At 33.7% G+C, this 18,378-nt stretch overlaps 1 protein-coding gene across 1 annotated transcript in view; it reads right to left on the bottom strand.

Moving 5' to 3' along the window:
* The window catches only part of NAALADL2 (N-acetylated alpha-linked acidic dipeptidase like 2), a 489,848-nt gene that overhangs the window by 98,535 nt on the left and 372,935 nt on the right, over positions 1–18,378 (bottom strand). The window lies entirely within an intron of this gene.

Genomic DNA, 18,378 nt, shown 5'->3' with positions numbered 1-18,378 from the left:
AAGTAAGAAGGGACACATATACAAACAAACATGGTATAACAAGTGGAACAGTCAGGTTTTTAAAGTGGAGGAGAAATTTGTGGTCAAAATTTTTGTTTTGTTACTGTAGTCAAAGACCAGAGTAAGTTCAATTATAATATACACAAATGGAATAAACTTTTTTGGAAAAGAACTTAGAAAATCACATGTAATACTTTAGAGGAAGTCTCTTGCCACATTGGTAAATTGGCAAATTACCCTCATGGCACCACCCTGGAGTTAGGCCAAAGTAATTTACTGCTGGCAAAGCTTTACCTTGCTCTGAAACCTCTGATCTGACATTTAAGCTTCTTGATAGCAACAATGCATGAACAAATCACTCCCTTCTCAGTCACACAGAAAAATAGTTTTCATTCTTTGAAATGGAAAGTCACTCCTATTAGTTCATACAGAACATGAAGATCAATAAGCTACCATCATATTTTTCATAAAAAAACCTCTCCTGGACTTCAGTGGGAATTGAGCAAATGGAATAATTACAGTAATTGCACTTAGGATATCAAGGATCTGTATCAACTGCATTTTTCAGAAGGATCATCGTGATGCAGATTTATTAAAATGTGTCAGACAGCACCACAGATACTGGTCTCCAGGCTCCACTGGGAGATCAATTAAATGATCCAAAAGATGTTAGATGATTTTATTTTTTACAGCAGTGGTGTAAAAAAAATTTGGGACAAATGGAGCACTGTAAACCCTCACCTAGATGGTGTAATGCCCTGACGCTTTGACTGGATTCTTCCAACTTTTATCTACTTACACAGTATCCTTGGTATTGCGTCTGTACTGGACAGGAAAACAATAACAATCAGGAGCAGAAGAAAAGAAGCCAAATTAGGGGAAGCAGTAGTGTCACTAGCAGCCAACTGACATTTTCTTTCTGGTTTCCATAGAAGTTCACTTGTCCTTGGTTTCAAGAGCTACGAAATATTAAGGGTTGGGGAAACAACTTCAACTGATTGAATAAAATGTGATTTTAGTCAGACACGTGAAACTGATCTAGTCCACATAACTTTGAAAAGATTTTCACCAAAACACACAGGAGCCAACTATTACCCAGAACTCATCATGCGCCCAAACAACATGTTCCTTTGCATCCTGAAAAATTAAGATTATTATGTGAGATATTTCTAAAACCTACATATAGTATTGAACAGGAATATTGTAATTTCTATGTAATGTCAAATACTGGAGGACTAAAAAGAAATTTAAATTTTGTTAAGAAAATGTAAGGTTTTATTGTTTACAAAGTTCCAGGTATATGCCTTTTCATAACAAGCAAGCAAATCCCGGAAAGGCCGGTAATGTATTTTGTTTCAGAATTTTTTAGTACAGACAGAAGACTGAATACTGATATCTTCTAACTACTGCACAATATAATCTAAGAAAGATATGTACTATATTTTACGTCTAATACTCCAGATTATGATCTTCAAAAGTTAATTTTACTGCAATGAAACCAAGCTTTCTAAAACAATGCATGCACAGTATGTAAGAAAGAAATGTTTATGCCGCACACATTGACAAAACAAACTGACAAATCTAGTAAAGTGGAATCTACAATTGTTTACTCTTATCAGGTAAGGGAGACTAATGACAGCTACATATATGTATTTTTGAGAATTCTAAATAATACAGTATCTGCATGAACTTTCAAAGGGGCAGATTCTGGTCAGCAGTGTGGAAAAAATTTACTTCACAGCCCAATATTTTTTAATGGACTAAAGCTATTGAATCACAAACATTCGCTTATTTTTTCCTCAATATTAAATCTTTCTCTGTGCACTCCATCTTCCACACCCGCATCTCTGGCCCCACTGCTATAATTGTATATGCAAATATTTTTATGGATATGAACAGTTTCCCTAAGCTCAGAAGTATTATTCATAAATACAAAATCAAGCATGCATATACACATACACATGTACATATTTTCAAAATATAAACAGACTGGAAGTTCCAGGACATGATTTTCATTGTACTCGTTGTTGGTATGGTTGGTACTTAATAGAAAGTACATGTAAGAACATTGCTATATTTAAGAATATCCTTTCTGTAACAATTGAAAGTTGTGGGTCTGAAGCCAAACATAACAATTATATTATCTACCTTTTCATTTTCTTTTAAAAAAAGGAATATTCTTTTACTAAGATCAGTTGCTTTCATGTGAGTAAAGAATACCATATACAAGAAAAACTAATCTAAAGATATTAAGAGGTGAAATAATCCATCTTTTCCAAAGTAATTTGTTCTAATGTTTCATTGTCCTCACTCTTAAAATACTGCTTTTTAGTTCATGTGTGAATTTGTATGGTTTTATTTTCCACTTTTTGATTCTTATGCTATCCTTTATGTTGTACCATTCACATACTCAAGAGTATCAATTTTCTATCCAATAAATAATGGAGTTGACTAGTACTGAATATAGTCCTACTGCCTGAAAAATGTTGGTAGGAAAATCTCCATTCAATGGTGATACTCCAAAGGTAATGCCTTTGAAGATCTATCAGTCGGCTTGTGTAAATTTGAAATCCATGTGATTAACTGCTATCCTAAATCACTTTTATTGCGAATTCCATAGAGTACCATACAAGATGTTCCATAAAAGTCTGTACTGCTACCTTTATAAAATAAACATATAATTTCTTCAAAAGATTAAAAAAAGTTTCATGACAGAGAGATGTGTTCTGTGAAAAAATTCTGACTGGCATTAATTACCCTCCTTCTTTTGAATCCTGTTTAAACCAATTAGCACTTTCCTTTAATTTATCTCGGGTTATTATCAAAATTAATCAATCTACAGTGATGCAGGTCATTGCAATTCTCTTCTGTAATGCAGATTCAACTTTAGCACTCTTTTAGCTTGTGGAGCACCCTTAAATCTCCATATTTCAGTGCACATAGGTCATTTAGCCTACAGTTTGGTTTTGGTACTATGGGCTCCATTGCTTTATGGGATCTAGAGATGCTACAGAACAATTACTTCAGCTTTCCTCTTCCTCAGTTCCCTCACAGGATGCCATAGCTCTTTAATAACTTCCAGTTACAGACTTTGTGCAAACTTAAAACACTTAATTTTTATGTAGCAAGACCGAGGAAATTACCTATTTGTCTTCTCTAACATTTATATTTTCCTATTAACCTGAAAAACACTAGTCATGCAGTAAAAACTAATCCAAAACTCATCTACTTCTTTAGATTGATTTTTCTTTTTAGATTTTTAATCTGAGTCTGTCATTTTAAGAAGCAAATCACCAAATCACTGAATTCTTAACACAGTTAACACTGAATAAGATCAAAACCTTCTAGTTTCTCTTTCTTCTTGCATGTCTTTAGAAGAGCTACAATAAAAAAAAAAAAATCAGCTGCCAATTTCCACTGTTTCCCAGTTCTATGCAAGAAAAGTTGCCTTACTACCAGATTTCAATCTGGTACTAATCATAGTTCACTAAAACAGAACAAATAAGGAGGTTCTATATACAAAGTGCATTTGAAAGTGCATTTTGGAGCTACAATGCCAATCCTGGCCCTTTGAAGAAAAAAAAAAAAAAAGAAAATGCTGACCTAAAGCTAGAACCAAATATGAACATTTCCTCAAAAAGAAGGAAATGTAACAAATTAATCACATATCTTACCTTAAACTTTATTTTTCTCTTAATCTCCATGCTACTAAGACATAAGTAACAATGGAACATTCATCAGGACACTCATTTGTAATCAAGTATTCTGTTTCTTCAAGTATCTGCATGTTGACACTATACAGAAATACTAATAATTATCACCTGTTGTACTAAAATTTGCCACTTTCTTGAATGGCATTGGATGACATCTAGTCTGAAATTTCTCCAAGAATATTATTTATATGGCTTTTTAAAGACTGTGATCAAAAATAGCAAAGCAGATGAGTTCTGGAGATGTAAATTTCACTCCAAGTGCTTCATTTTAACACATTTGAGTGCTGTCTGATTGACTTATCAAAACACTGAAAAAAAAATGGGTTATAATTTGAGACTATCATGCTGAACTAAAAGGAACTATGAGAAAAAAACCCAACCTTTCTAATTTAGAGTTCAATATAGAGACTTGAGATAAACAGTATTAGTATACATTAAGGGGGCTAAGGATTTCCATCTAAAAGCATTAAAGAAACTATTATGTCAGGAATTATTTTCAACTTAGTTGCAAAATAGTACATACTAAAACTGGGTAAAAAAAACCCCACCACCTTTCTCATTCATCTGCATAGCAAAACTGAAAGCAACAGTACCTCAGCATTTCTTAGCTAAGTCTCCCTACTGGTATTTCACCCCCTTCCTCCCCTTCTGCCAGTCCTGAATCCTACTGCTGCTTTTGGCCCTCATCTTTATCATCTGTATACCTTGGTAGCGCTTTACCTACTGATCCTAATGGAACCAGGGCAGACAGCTTCAGAATCTAATGTGTGTTCCTCAGAGAACATCATGAAAGTCTGTAGATAAAAAAAATACAAGCAAGAAAGAAGTCTAGTAAAGCCTCTGGACCAAGTTTTTATTTGAACTCAATTTTAAAAAAAGAGCACTAAAGCCTAATTTCAGACTCAGAGAGCTCAGCATTCACTGACACTAGGGTGAATCCTTATTTAAGTGCTTACTATCAATTACAAATGATATTTTTTTAAAAAAAAGTAAAACAGTAATCTGATTTCAAGCTTTTGAACTAACACCACTGACTGTCAGAAAGGTACTGTAGCAAGTGCTGCAAAAAATTTGGAGAGAGCTACCTGACTAAAGAGGAAATAATTTATAAAAATGAAGCAAACATGATCCTAAAGCATTAGAAAGCTCACGCTATCAGGGATCAAAAAGAAGGTTAATTCCACATTAACCAGCTTAAATCTGGACTGTTGGATACCTGAATACTGCTTTCAGATCACCTACAGATTAGTAACAGATCTGATGCATAAAAAATTTTGCAAGCCATTTCAAACAACAACTTAACTTGAAAAAATAGGGGTCAGAAGTAATCCATGAGCAGCAAAGACTACATCCAGGAAATTTCATTCAACATTAATTCGTCATTTACAGAATGAAACATATTACAACGTTTTCAACATTATACCCGAATTCTGTATTAACCACTTACACTATGCAATTTAAACCGATTCCAACTGCTACTTCTTAAGCCTTTTTAAGATTAACGAGTGAACTTAATGCCAAATGTTTTAAGAGTGCCAAATGTAGAACAGAAGACTGAGAATTGATATCCCTTCAGTCATTTGTCATGAGATCTGGATTAAATTCCTTCTTTTTCCTCCTTTGTGACTTTGTCAAGTCCTATTCATCTCCCCATACTTCACTTTACCTTTAGTATAAAAGAGATCATTTTTGTTTTCCCCTACTGTTAGTCTATCTTGTCTCTTGGGATATAATTTTCAAAGGCACAAAGGCCAATCAGGAAAGTATCTTCAACTGAAAGCCGATTAAGTTTAACACCTTTCTTTACCTGTATCTTTGAAAATCTCCTTCATGTTTGAAGTGCTGTAATAATCAGACTCAGAATTCATACTAATTTGAAACTATTATAGCTTCATCAATACTAAATTATGCAAGCTATCCATCTGTTTTAAAATTAAATACTCTGATGGAGGAGACCCAAGATAGCCTTAAAACGTTAATGCATGATGCAAAAGCAATGATCCAGAGGATGCTCTGGCTAATTAACAAGCTCTAGATTCAGACCTAAAATGACAATACTGATGAAAACACTGACTAGGATTTCCTGAAATTCTAAAAGTTCCTTGTTGGGCTTGTGCTCCGTAGGAAACAGAGGGGGAAGGAACAAAATATATCTAGGAAAAATTCATAAAGATTTGAGTTCATACACTTAGAAATGATGATACAGGCAAATATTTTAAGGGTCAATGCAAGTAATTATGCTGGTATAGTTGATATAGCTAACTCCTCAACTCACAAGAGGGATATCCGAGGCAGCATGTCTCAGAGAAGTGAGTGGCATATCACTACTCTTTTCAGCAAGGACACATGTTCCTGTTGCTGCAGGAAAGCACGTGCTAATGGTTGCCACCAAGACAGACGCAGTGCAATTCTTCCAGGATAACATGAGAACAACATGGATGTGATGAAATACTCTACCACAGAAGGTTTTCAGGATTTCCAGAAGAATCCTAGGATCTGTGTTCATGCTGTCTAAGATTCAGAGACTACTTAAATATTTCTGTATTTTGCTTGGCAGCCCTTCAGCAAAATTAGAATAATTGGAGAATAATTTTACTCAGTAACAATGGCATTTGGTTAACTTACCTCAGCAGTTAATTACCAAGGACTCACTGAAGTAAAAAAATACTTTAAAAAAAGGATCTATGTCAGAGAGTATTTGTGGGAAAAAAAGCCAACTCTGCTGGAAATCCAGACTTCTTCAGTGACAGAATCCACAAATCTCTGTCATGTTTTGTCCCACTTTTACATCAGTCCTCATATAACTCCTCTCAGTGTACATTAGTTTACAGGAAATCAGAATAAGTACCAAATATTCACGCTAAAGTGCAAGGCAGAGTGTGTTTGTGAATTATAAACATGTTGTCCCAGTTAACGGTCATGTATTAGCTCTCCTCCTTTCATGTAGTGTTACAGCTCTCTTTTTAAAAGGTCATAGGTAGGCTGTAAATTAAGTTATAAGAATATTTTGCCTTAAGCTACAGCATTACTTACTATAGGCAGTGCTGCACAAGTGTCTAACGCTAAAACTGCATGGAAAAATGCGGCATAGTACTTGTGCCTGCTTTGATGGGGAAGTACAGGATGACAGAAAGAAGAAATGATCGTAGAAGTTATGATTATTTATTTACCACTTTATTTTAAAAGAGGGATTAAATACTAGAGCTTCAAGCTCAAATGTCAACAGGCCTACAACCTACTTCAGGAACCCTAGAATAAGGAGATACTGCCAGAACAGAAGCAGACTTCTCAGAACAGTAAGAAAAAGTGAATTTTGCTACCTTAATGAGTTTCTCATCATCCTTAGGGCTGCAAAATTCAATTCATGGAGTAAATAAGAAATTTAAAATACAAAGTGAGGATGAGCTCTTCAGGACACACCTCTGATGAAAACAAGTAATCCTTGTATTATTAGGGGAAAAAACTAACCTCACACACACACACCAAGGGAAGCACTGGCAAAGTGCCACCCTAACATTTTCTCCTTAACCATTTGTCTTCTTCCTCTGTGCCTTAAGACAACCTTGTATCTTTCTTTGTCTTCAGGAGAAACATCTTCCATTCCACAGCAACAGCAGTGAAGTAGCGAAACACTGTCCCTCATTCCCAAACACTGTGTAGACAAAACAACTTATATATGCGCCTGAGCCTTTCAGATAATAATAATTCTATGATTGTGTTTCATTTTGTAAGAATCAGATTTTGACACTTGTAGAAAAACCCCAAAAAACAAATAAAATAGAAAAAGAAATAGGGTGTTCATATGGATACTTCTCCTATCTGATACAGAAACAGTTAAAAAAAAAACGGGAAGCGGGTATGTGGTGCCAGACAGCAAAACACACATGTATGGCATCAATACAAAGGTTAAGAATGAACAACACGTAGGGCAATATACTATTATTTTCTTTGTAGCAAAAAGTGTGGTATGGATTTCAGTTGATTACCTAAAAATACCAGCTGCCATGTGCAATTGTCAGAACTGTTGAACTGATCAATTCTGCACACAATCATTTAAAATGCCTGATAGAGAAACCTAATTGGGATGCCCTGCTATGATTTTAAAAATTGCTTGTTTTGATTACCTGTCACTCAGGATCTCTACATCACTTTTCTCTCTTCTGAGAGAGATGCTATTACACTTGTATCCACCATGATAGTTTTAAAATTAACACATATACCCACACACATCATCTACCTTACCTGACTTTTGTCTCAACTGTTCATGTGTAGGAGGAAAGACTAATTCAGGAAAAAAACATGAAGTTAAAAACAAGCATTTAAGTACCCTATAAGCAGGGTAAAAAGGAAGATGATTAGTATTGCAATTAATTCTAATATAGTGTACATATTAATTTTAGTCTTTCTTCTCTTGAAACAAATTGATTTCTATTATCACTCACAAGATAACTAGTGTCACCCATGTATCTATGAATAGCTGATACCAAAGACCACAACTTTTTGATGAGCAGGATCAGATGCCTTTCGTAGCTCTGTCAACACAAATGTAATGCTCTTTTCATGGAGAATACAAGCCATACTTTTTAGTGTTGAAGCAGAAAGCTCCATAATTCTTACAGGGAAATAAATCAGAAGTCAAGACCCAATTCTCTTCTGTCTTGTAACAGTACAAATCAGGAAAAATATACTTAAATCATTAGGGTTATAGCATTTTATAGTAATACAAGTGAAACTAGAATTCCACACTCAACCTTTCCTCCATTATCAGAACAATGAGATTGAAAAAACTCACAAATGCAAACACAAAGCCATTTTGCAAAGGGGGATATGTCCCAGAATTCTGAAACTAACACCTAGTGACTAATATTGTTAAAAAGATGTAAGAAGAATCAAAAGGAAAACTGAGATTTACACACAGGTGAGAATTAAAAAAAAATGTTTTACAAAAGAAATTCAGATGAAGAGAGAAGGCATTTGGATGAGACATGCTGTTCTCAGATTAATTAAGCTTAGTTTATTAAATGCCTTTCATTCCAGGTTCACTCATTAGTCAGCTACCTTGGTTTACAAAGATATATTCCAAGTACCCTTTGCTCTGAAGAGGCATTAAACCACTGGATAACCAATCAGGATTGCATTTTTAGCAGCAATACAAGCATACAACAAACAAAAGTGAAATATAGATTAATATTTTTTTTTCCGATTAGACTCTCTGAAGACTCACATTGACTTTACATATATTCTGCCATTTTAGCTCATTCTAAAATACCAGTTGAAGTGCAATGTGCCTGAAGTGGTAATCTTTGGCAAAACCAGGATTTAATAGAGACTTCACTTGCTTGTCTGGGACATATCAATTAATTTCAGACACCGAATTTCATACTAACTTTGAATAAGATGTATCAATTATCTGAAACTGATATTCAGTGTATAAAGTATATAATTTTCTTTTGTGTATAATGACAACTTTTGTTCAATATGTAAAAAGGCTGTTGCAAAAAATAATAAAGATCAGGAGTGGAAGAAAGGGAAAAGACAGGTTAATCTTCAATTGTAATGACTTCAATAGAGGAAAAAAATTTTCCAAATAGTAGTGTGATAGAAGACAAGCACAGATCATTTGAGAAAGTTGTAGAATCTTGCAGACTGGAAGCTGAAACACATCACAGAAATTTATTTTTTGTAGTAGGATGAGGATCAAGTGATTGCTTGAAGTCCTTCCCAGTTTTGTTTTTGAATCATCAAAGGTGCTTTACGTATTCATTTGTATGTACATTTTACATAATCACACCTTATGTTTGGAATCTGTAAAATAAAATTCTCTTTTCCTTTATAGAAAAAAACCCAACAAACCAAGCAAACTACATCTTTGTGTGGCATTTACAACGATCCATTAATTTACAGGGAGAAAAAGATTTTATGTGATTCCCGCCCCCCCCCCAATCCCCCAGAGCCCCGAAGTAGTATCTACTGCATTATAATTGGTTCCAAAGCACCCTCGATTCTGAACATCCAGTTCCATTTTAGCTGTGCAGGCAACTGTTTTACAGGCTTAGTTGAAGATATTTTGTAAATAAGATTTATGATACTTTTGTGGTGTTTGGAGTTAATTAAATATTTTGAGTGACAACTGCAAATAACTACCGCTACATGTTTTAAATAAAAATCTAATCATTACACAAAGCTTGATAAGAAGACTAGAGGCAGCAAACAAAATGCAAACAATAAAATACACTATACAAGACAAGTTTTTCGAAAATAATGAATCTAAGATCAAATAAGATGTTTTGTAATTACCATGCAAGACAAAAATTTAAAAACATGACACTACTATGGAGTTCATGTACACTAGCTACCACATCAGCCTATTCTATATAACATTATATTCCCTTTTGTTCATAAGTTATTACTTGGTAGACTACAGCTTTATCATTTCAGAGTTAAAATGACCTTAAACAAATTTTCCCCTCATCCAAGTGCCAACTTGAAAAAAATAAAACAACTTTTAAGGATTTTTATATTAATTTTGTATGTTGCCTAGTAGCCTAAATTACTACTTTTCTACTGAATTTCAACCTCTTTAATTTTTTGACAAAAGTATGAAATGTGCTAAACTTACAGGATTTTAAAAAATATACATGACACTTGTCCATTTCATGCCAGAAACTTTAAAAGATATTTGAGCATTACTGAGATTTGATAACATACTTATTAAATAACTAGCAGTGGTAGAAAATGTGGATAACTTTTCCACAATTGTTTAGACATATTTTTGGACTCCAGATTGCATTAACCAAAATTTAGTAGGCGATTCGAAAATTCTAGTTAGCCAGAATGTAGTAAATCCATTCCTTGGCCACCACAGACTCTGGTAATATATGAAACAGCAGGAAGACAATCTAAATCTCTATTCACACAAACCCATGAGTTTTTTATTAATCTTACTAATAAATACTGTTTTTCTTTTCCATTCAGACACAGAACAAAACAATTTTCTAGGAATACTCAAAAACGCATGGAAAAAAATCAATAGCAGTAAATTAGAACTTGATCTGCAGCTTTTTTAAAATCTTTACACCTAAAATTACATTTGATCATTCTCACGTTAAGAGAAAAAAAATGAACATGTTAAAACTCAGAGGAAGCTAGTTTCCAACTTGATCTTTTTTTTGGTGTTTGTTTTCAGAGAATTCCCCTCTTCTAATGCCACATTTCCTACTGAAGGTAGAACATTCAGCCTTCTTCAAGTAATTACACAAGAACAAATCTAATCAAGAAGAGGGAGACATGATACGAAGTTGAGAATTTAGCATCTCTCCTAAATGTTAGAAGGCTCTTCATGAGAAAGAGCCTAAGCATTAAAGTCTTAAAATAGATTGCTACTAAACAGGTTTTGAAATCACTTTCAAGGCTCCCTCAAGAGACAAATGTTAGCACTGTATGACCTTTTACCTGCCAAAAGAAAGCTTTTGCGGAAACTTCAAGAAAACTATTTCCTGCATTTCTTCTTTTCCTGACATCACAGATTATCAGTTGTAAAATTATATTCAGTGAAGTCACATTCTGTGTGCACTTACAGACAGGAGTAGTAATACTATGGGAATTATGCTTTGACTCTTGAAACAAATATGCAACTCGGCTACATTACTGATTAAAACCTCATGAATAATTCAGAAAATACAGAGATTTTTCACATATATTGCATTGGCTTGAAATTACTTTTGAAATTTCCTGGTAATCCAAATTTCCAGTTTATGAAGTGTCCTGATAACCTCCATTCTAGCCCTTTTTAGTAGGTTTTCACACTGAACAAGACACCACCACCAGAATATTCTGGTGAACAGATGAACAGGGCGTGAAAAATGAATGAACGGGGAACCCGTAGAATAGTTCAAGTTGATGTTTGTGATTATTCAAGCTATGATAGCCTTAAATAGATATGGAATGTTTTTCCTCACTTCTTGAATCACTATATACAATTTCCTTTTTATTTGGCATGCATAGTCTAGCCATCACAAACTTCTGGATCCAAAGAACTCATTGCAGGCTTTTACTAAGTTCTTGTCACCAAAGATGCCTAAACTTAAATTTTAAGATTATTTTTTTCTTCATTTGGATGACTAACACTGAACCTGTCAGGTGTTTGGTCTTTTTTTTCTTATACCAAATGTGGGTATTTATTATATATTTATGTCTATAGAATAGACACAGAAATTCAATTAACCACCTTAGAAGAATCAGGTTTTTGTTTTGACACATAAGAAATGTAACTGCACCAACACTGAAATTAAAGGGACACTTTGGGTGACAAATTTATGAGGTTAAGATGTAAACACCCCTGGGTACTAGAAGACAAGCATGTAACCAAAATATAACATCACCGTAACTTTAACCATTCAAGTTATAACCTTGTTACTCAAGTCTATTTCAAATATAATTCCACCTAATAAATATATGAATGATCAAGCACTAAACAAAGCCAGCTTATTATCAGTTCAGAAAGTAACAGCCACTAAACTGATGCATGTAGTGCAACTACATTCGCTGAGCATGCCTAACAGATCCTGCAGGACCTGCTGGTGAATCTGAACACTAAAAACCACAGAAGAGTCCTCTATGCATGCGTGAGAAGGGCCCAGGTTAAAAGAGAACTTCCAAGCTCAAAATCTATCAGCATGAGCAGGAATTCCATACTGTTTACTATGCCCATTTCCCAGTGTGGCTCAGGTCAATGCTTTCATGTCAGTTCATGGTTTAGTATTCTACATATACAATTTTACTCTTCCTGGGAGAAATAGCATAACAAAAACACCCCACCAGCCTTCCCAGGTGTCTACAAATCTATTGTTCTTCCTATTCCTCTGACTTCTCAATATGTGACCTGGTTAGGACCATATGAAATAGAATGCAATTTTATGATAGAAAATCCTGGTAAATCTTTTAAAGACATAGCTCTTCATAACATGAACATCTTCATGCTTGTCTAAAGAATAACTACAGCTAGAAGATATACTGAGATAGAGCAAGTAATGGTGTTTCAGAGCACTTTAAAACTTCCCATTCTCAGAATACGAGGTTAGCACATGTAGAAAGGCGGTATCTTACTACCAAAAAAATATGTATCTAATATTTGGCCAGGTTAAATATCTATCACATTACTTAAAATATTTCACTCTTTTTATTATGTGACAAATAAATCATCTGCTTTTCATTATTCAGATGCATTTTTTTTCCCATATTGATCTGCAAACTAGAAAGTGTGCTGTGCTGCACAAAATTTTGATTCTTTTTCTGTCACATGCAAAAGTAAGGAACGTGTGGCTGTAACCGGTATGAGCGAAATGACATAATGTAGTTTTAATTCTCATTTAATTTTATTTTGATTTAAAGATGGGTTTTTTTAATGGTTATTTTACTATACACTTCATTTTTTCACATGTCTTGTTTTCCTGTGTGCTATTGGTGTTGTATACCTTATAGTTACTAAGTCAATTTTATTTAACACCACAGTTGTTAATGGTTAGAAAAAACAGTGAGAGAAACTTTTCAGTGATTTGTGTTTATGTAGAAAATTTAAAATATTTAAAACTCTCTACATGAAAGGTTTTTGATCACTAAGAAAATGTCTTCATTATCATGAAAAAGTCAGTTCTGAAGGTAAATAACCAGGAACAATAAGATTAAATTAAGCAAAGGAATATTTAGACAGAACTGAACTCAACTTTTCTAATACTGTAGTCTGGAAAAAGTCTCTGGAAGCAAAAAACAATGTCAGTATGTAGTACAGCTTATTACATTAGACAGTTTTAATTAGATTGGACATTAGAAGTCTAGAACCAAAATCCATTCTACAGCAGATAAAGAATTACTGAAATGTCCCATACTCCAGCACTACATTTAAAGATAATAAAATGCCCAGATTTCTTCAATTTTATCTACAATGGCTATCAAAGTTGACACTTGTATTTCAAAACAAAAAAATCCTGCTGAAAATATACATCTTTTATGCTTCTAGCAGAACTTAATATCTTAATTTCCTAAAGACAGGAAAGGACATGGAAGCAGAAAGTTTGATTTGTTAGAAAAAAAGGACTATTGGCAGATCCCCAATAAGATCACAGCATAAAAACTAGTTCATTTCTATTCTTCCTTGCTAACAAACTTTTTTTCCCCATGGTTAACAGCAATAGTCTTTTCATAACATCAATATGTATAAGTAGGTTTAAATGATTATCCACTGTCTGAATCAGCATTTATCTATTAAAATTGTTTAATTTGGAGAAAGAGTGAAAACATATTCAAGAGTGGACAAAGCAACATTTTATCAAAATATTATTCACAGATGCAAAGTACCTGCTTCAACTCCAAGATCAAACCCATCATTAAATGAAACTTTGCTTTTCACACTGGAGAAGCAGCATCTTAATGAGTTTAATAGAGCTGGCAATGAAGTATTGTCTATATTAACAGCATCCTTTTAACATCGTTATGAATTCCTGAGAAAGGCATTGACAGCAGAAACTTCTGGTTCTCAAAAAGATTATTTTGGTTCTCAACACGAACATAAAAAGTAACACTAGCAATCAATTATAACACTATAAACAAGTAAAGATTGAAAATTCATGGGAAAGCTAGAATCTTCTGTTATACATTGTACAACAAGCAATTCAAATATTTTAATATTTTTTTTTTCTTTACAACCTACTGATATATGAGGCTTGGAGATCCATTATTAAATGCTGAAGGTAAAACAAAAGAAATGATGAACCCATAGAATTTGGAAGAAAAGAATCAATGCTGACATTAATTTAAGACTTTTCCTAAAAAAAAAATCAAGAAATAATAGTAGCAATCATCTATACAGAAGTTTATCTTTGGTTCTACTTGAAAAAGATAGTTTTCTGTCAATAACACCACCTTTAAATGTAAAGATGGTTTATGGCTTTTATTCCACTAATAGAATCAAATACTGATAATTAGCTTAGAACAGTACTTGGTACAGTAATTTTTAATACATTCTTTGATAGCTTTAAATGGTTCTTTTCCTTGGGAGAAAGGAGCAGTAAGTTTTCTTGGGTTCAGCAATAACAGCAGACCTGGAATCTGATCAGCGGTGGTCATACAATCAGTTAAAAGAAAACAGCAATTAATTTATGTTTCATAACAACTTTTTTACTTGTGGAATGTTAATTATAGAAAAATTCATTAATGGCCTTATTTACAGAGAATGAATTCCAGTATCAAACAAAACCAATTTACCAATGACTCTCTGCCAACAAATCATGATTCACTAACTGAGCAAGTGAATTAACAATCATTTTCCTTACAATATAATAGTAGGCAAAAACATAACTTGGCAGTATTTCCCTCTTGTTTTTGTGGACACTAATTAGCGTAGTTATATAAAAAAAGATTTGAATTAAATATGTCAAGGTCTCAGAATTGTTTGACTTCCTCTTTACTTAATTAATCCAAATATTTGAATTAACTTCGTGTAATTTGGTGTTTCAACTGGAATCCCACTGAATCCACCGATAAGTACATAAAATTATTATTTGCAGACTGCTTATGTGGCTCCCTTTTGAAACCTGCAACTAAAATAAAGATGTAATCCCTTTATATAAAACATCTTTAGAGAAGTCATGGTCTCTGTGAATTAGCCAAGCACTTATCCTATTCCCTACCTGACCACCAGATCTCACACAGTAGACAACTCATCAGGTTTGTGATTCTTTTTTTTATTGGTAAGTCTAGAATATTCATACAAACCACATCTCAGCTAAAATTTCTTCCCTACTTTTCCCACAGCTTCCAGAAATTAAGGAAAAAAAAGTGTGTTTTGGAAGCTGCAGTGATTAGCAAGTATCCAAAATTTTATTTTAGAAAAGCCACATATTTACAGCACAGGATGTAAACACTGTTGTATGCATTTGCCTGTTTCACTTTGCCATTTCCCCACAGATCTCTGTAAGCTATGGTCCTTGTAGCACTCAAGAAGTGCTCTTCATTTAGTGCGATTTTTACTCGAGTTTTCTTTCACAGTTTTTCATTGTTTTCCCTAGAATCCTAACACAACCTTTATGGGCATTTGTAACAAGCACTAATTGTCCCTAGAAAACATTCTTCCTCTGTTTTACTAGATGGAATGCCCACAATTTTAGCACAATAGTGAGCACTGAACAAAACCCAACTCTGTCCTTAGTGCAAATGGTGAGCAGACCTTCATCTCCCCCTGCTCAAAACATTGTTGCAACACTGTTTAGGAATAGGAAAAATACTGCAAGCTGGTCTCTTTTGCTGTGGTTTAAAAATGGAAGCATGTTTTACCATTGAATCCAAAGGGACAGTGTGGTATCTTCCATGTATCCATAATTTATGGAAAGTTTCTATCTTACTAAATCGGACTGGCTATTTTCTCATTTCATTTTAAAATGGATTGATATTATTAATTTTAAATTCCTGTTTCACCTTCTTTTCTGTTCTAACAAACCTAATTTCAGATAATTACTTTTACAAATTAAAATGATCCTTGTCTGTCACTGGACTTTTTAAGCACTTCTTCGGAACCTCCACCTGTTAACAAGAATCTCGTATGACCGGACTCACAGTTTCTTCAAGATGAGATGAGGTCTAAAAAGTCACATCTTAGGCCATTTGCACTATCATAATTTTGAGGTAATCTGTAATTAGATTGTCTTCTTGGAAAGTGCTGGAAGTAATATCAATATTCTTTATAAGTAGACTAGTCTTACAGAGACAATCTCCTAGACACATAACAAATTGTGAGTACCCATGGGAACAAATGAAGATCTGTGCTGGGCTCTTCCATCACTGTCAATATAGTTGACGTGAATTCAGAAATCTAGCCAGCATTTGGAAGCAATAATTCCTACAAATCTTTTTAATGTCACAAACTGTATGACAGTTGCATTAATTACCAATAATATTCTCCAAAAAAACCCCAAAACTATACAGATTACCTCACATGCATTTTGTCCTGTCCTTTTTAAAAGGGGCTTCAGGGTAAACATGCAAAATGGATACAAGCTCAATAATGAAGCCTTAGCCACTGAAGAATTAGAGGTGAGATGGAGGGTGTCTACTGAAAGAAAAAAAAATGAAGTTCTAGTCATGTTTTACTGACTGTTAACTAATTAACTGGTGCATGGCAGGACTGCTAAGAGAGGCTGTGTCCGTACTACTGGATAGGATACAATTGCTATTACAACAAGAATTACAAAATATTACAACATCACACCCAAATACATCATGGAAATAAAGTGGAATTGAAAAAGAGATTTCCTTTGCTTTCTCTCCAAAATAGAGGGCATGATTGTAACACTCTTACTAATATGGCATTTATTAGAATAAAAGAATTAAATCTTAAGAAAGTGATAAATATCAATAAAGAAAGTGTCTGCTGCACAGCTCCAGACAGTTTACAGTTTTCAGATCACTGGCATGGATCATAGTATGAAGTCAAAGAAACAAAATGAGAAAAAAATAAATAGCTCAAGGACAGAATGTAATAAATTTAGTCCTTTAAATGGCAAATACCTGTTTTCATGGAGATAGGACTGCAAACACCAATAGGTTAGCAAAAGGCTAGCAACCTATCAGAATAGTATTTTAGTGTATATATATAGTATATAGTATAAAACTTAGAATAAAATTTTAATTGACAAATCCATAACACCTGTAGACTCATATATATAACATTATAAATAGTTTTCCAGAAATAAAAGCCTTTTTCCCTGAAAATAAATGATTTTGCATTGCATTTGTCACAATACCTACACAGAATAAACCAGATCCTTTCCATGAGGAAATTACTACCTGATCACTGGACAGAAGTGATTGAAACATGCTAAGAAGCAGTTTGACTGATACAACTTTACTAACTTAGTTGGACAACAACTGCCAAGTAAGATCAGTCTTAAACTCCATTTAATTCAAGATGCTACTCTGAGCAGTGTTCAGTACCAAATGCTTCTGAGGCAAGTCAAAGAAACATCAGAATAACCTAATGAGTATTAGCTTGGCAAATTTATAGAAAAAACATCTAAAAAGCATACTTTATGAAAGTCAAATTGAACTCCATTTTATGCACACCACTTTAAACTGTTTTTATCATTTAGTATGTACCTTATATTATTTTCAATTCATTGTAAATATTAACAAAAGCAACCTCAGAAATGGCAGTAAGGTCATTAGTTTAAAGCCAATGTGCACTTACACCATCATAACTACAGAATACTCTGACTGTACACTAGATACAAAGGCGTAGCTTAGCACTGAACCTGACATGCTTACTTTAGACAGTATTTGTTATAGTGAGAGTAATACTCTCCCTGTGTGTCACGTTACATCTGGTAAATATACAGGTCTAAATGCAAATTGAGAAACAGTCTGGAAAGATCAGATTAGGAAGAGAAAAATGTGCTTTGTGCTAAAGAATAAAAAATATGTTACTTTAAAGCTGCCAAGGGGTGAAAAAGCTGCAGGGTATGCAAGTACGGTGAGGTTTGGTATAATGAGCTGTTGAAATAAGTTATTCTTTCCAGACTCTTAATACACCTTGTAATTTTTTAAAATAAAATTTAACCTGCTTACTCAGTAAAAACGGTTCATGTGTATTTGTGAGGTTAAAATACTTAAACAAATC

Source organism: Strix uralensis, chromosome 9 (genome assembly GCF_047716275.1).
Source record: "Strix uralensis isolate ZFMK-TIS-50842 chromosome 9, bStrUra1, whole genome shotgun sequence".
In the NCBI taxonomy this organism is placed as follows: domain Eukaryota; kingdom Metazoa; phylum Chordata; class Aves; order Strigiformes; family Strigidae; genus Strix; species Strix uralensis.
The sequence above is the reverse complement of the archived record's forward strand: the minus strand, read 5'-3'. Positions and strand labels throughout refer to the sequence as shown.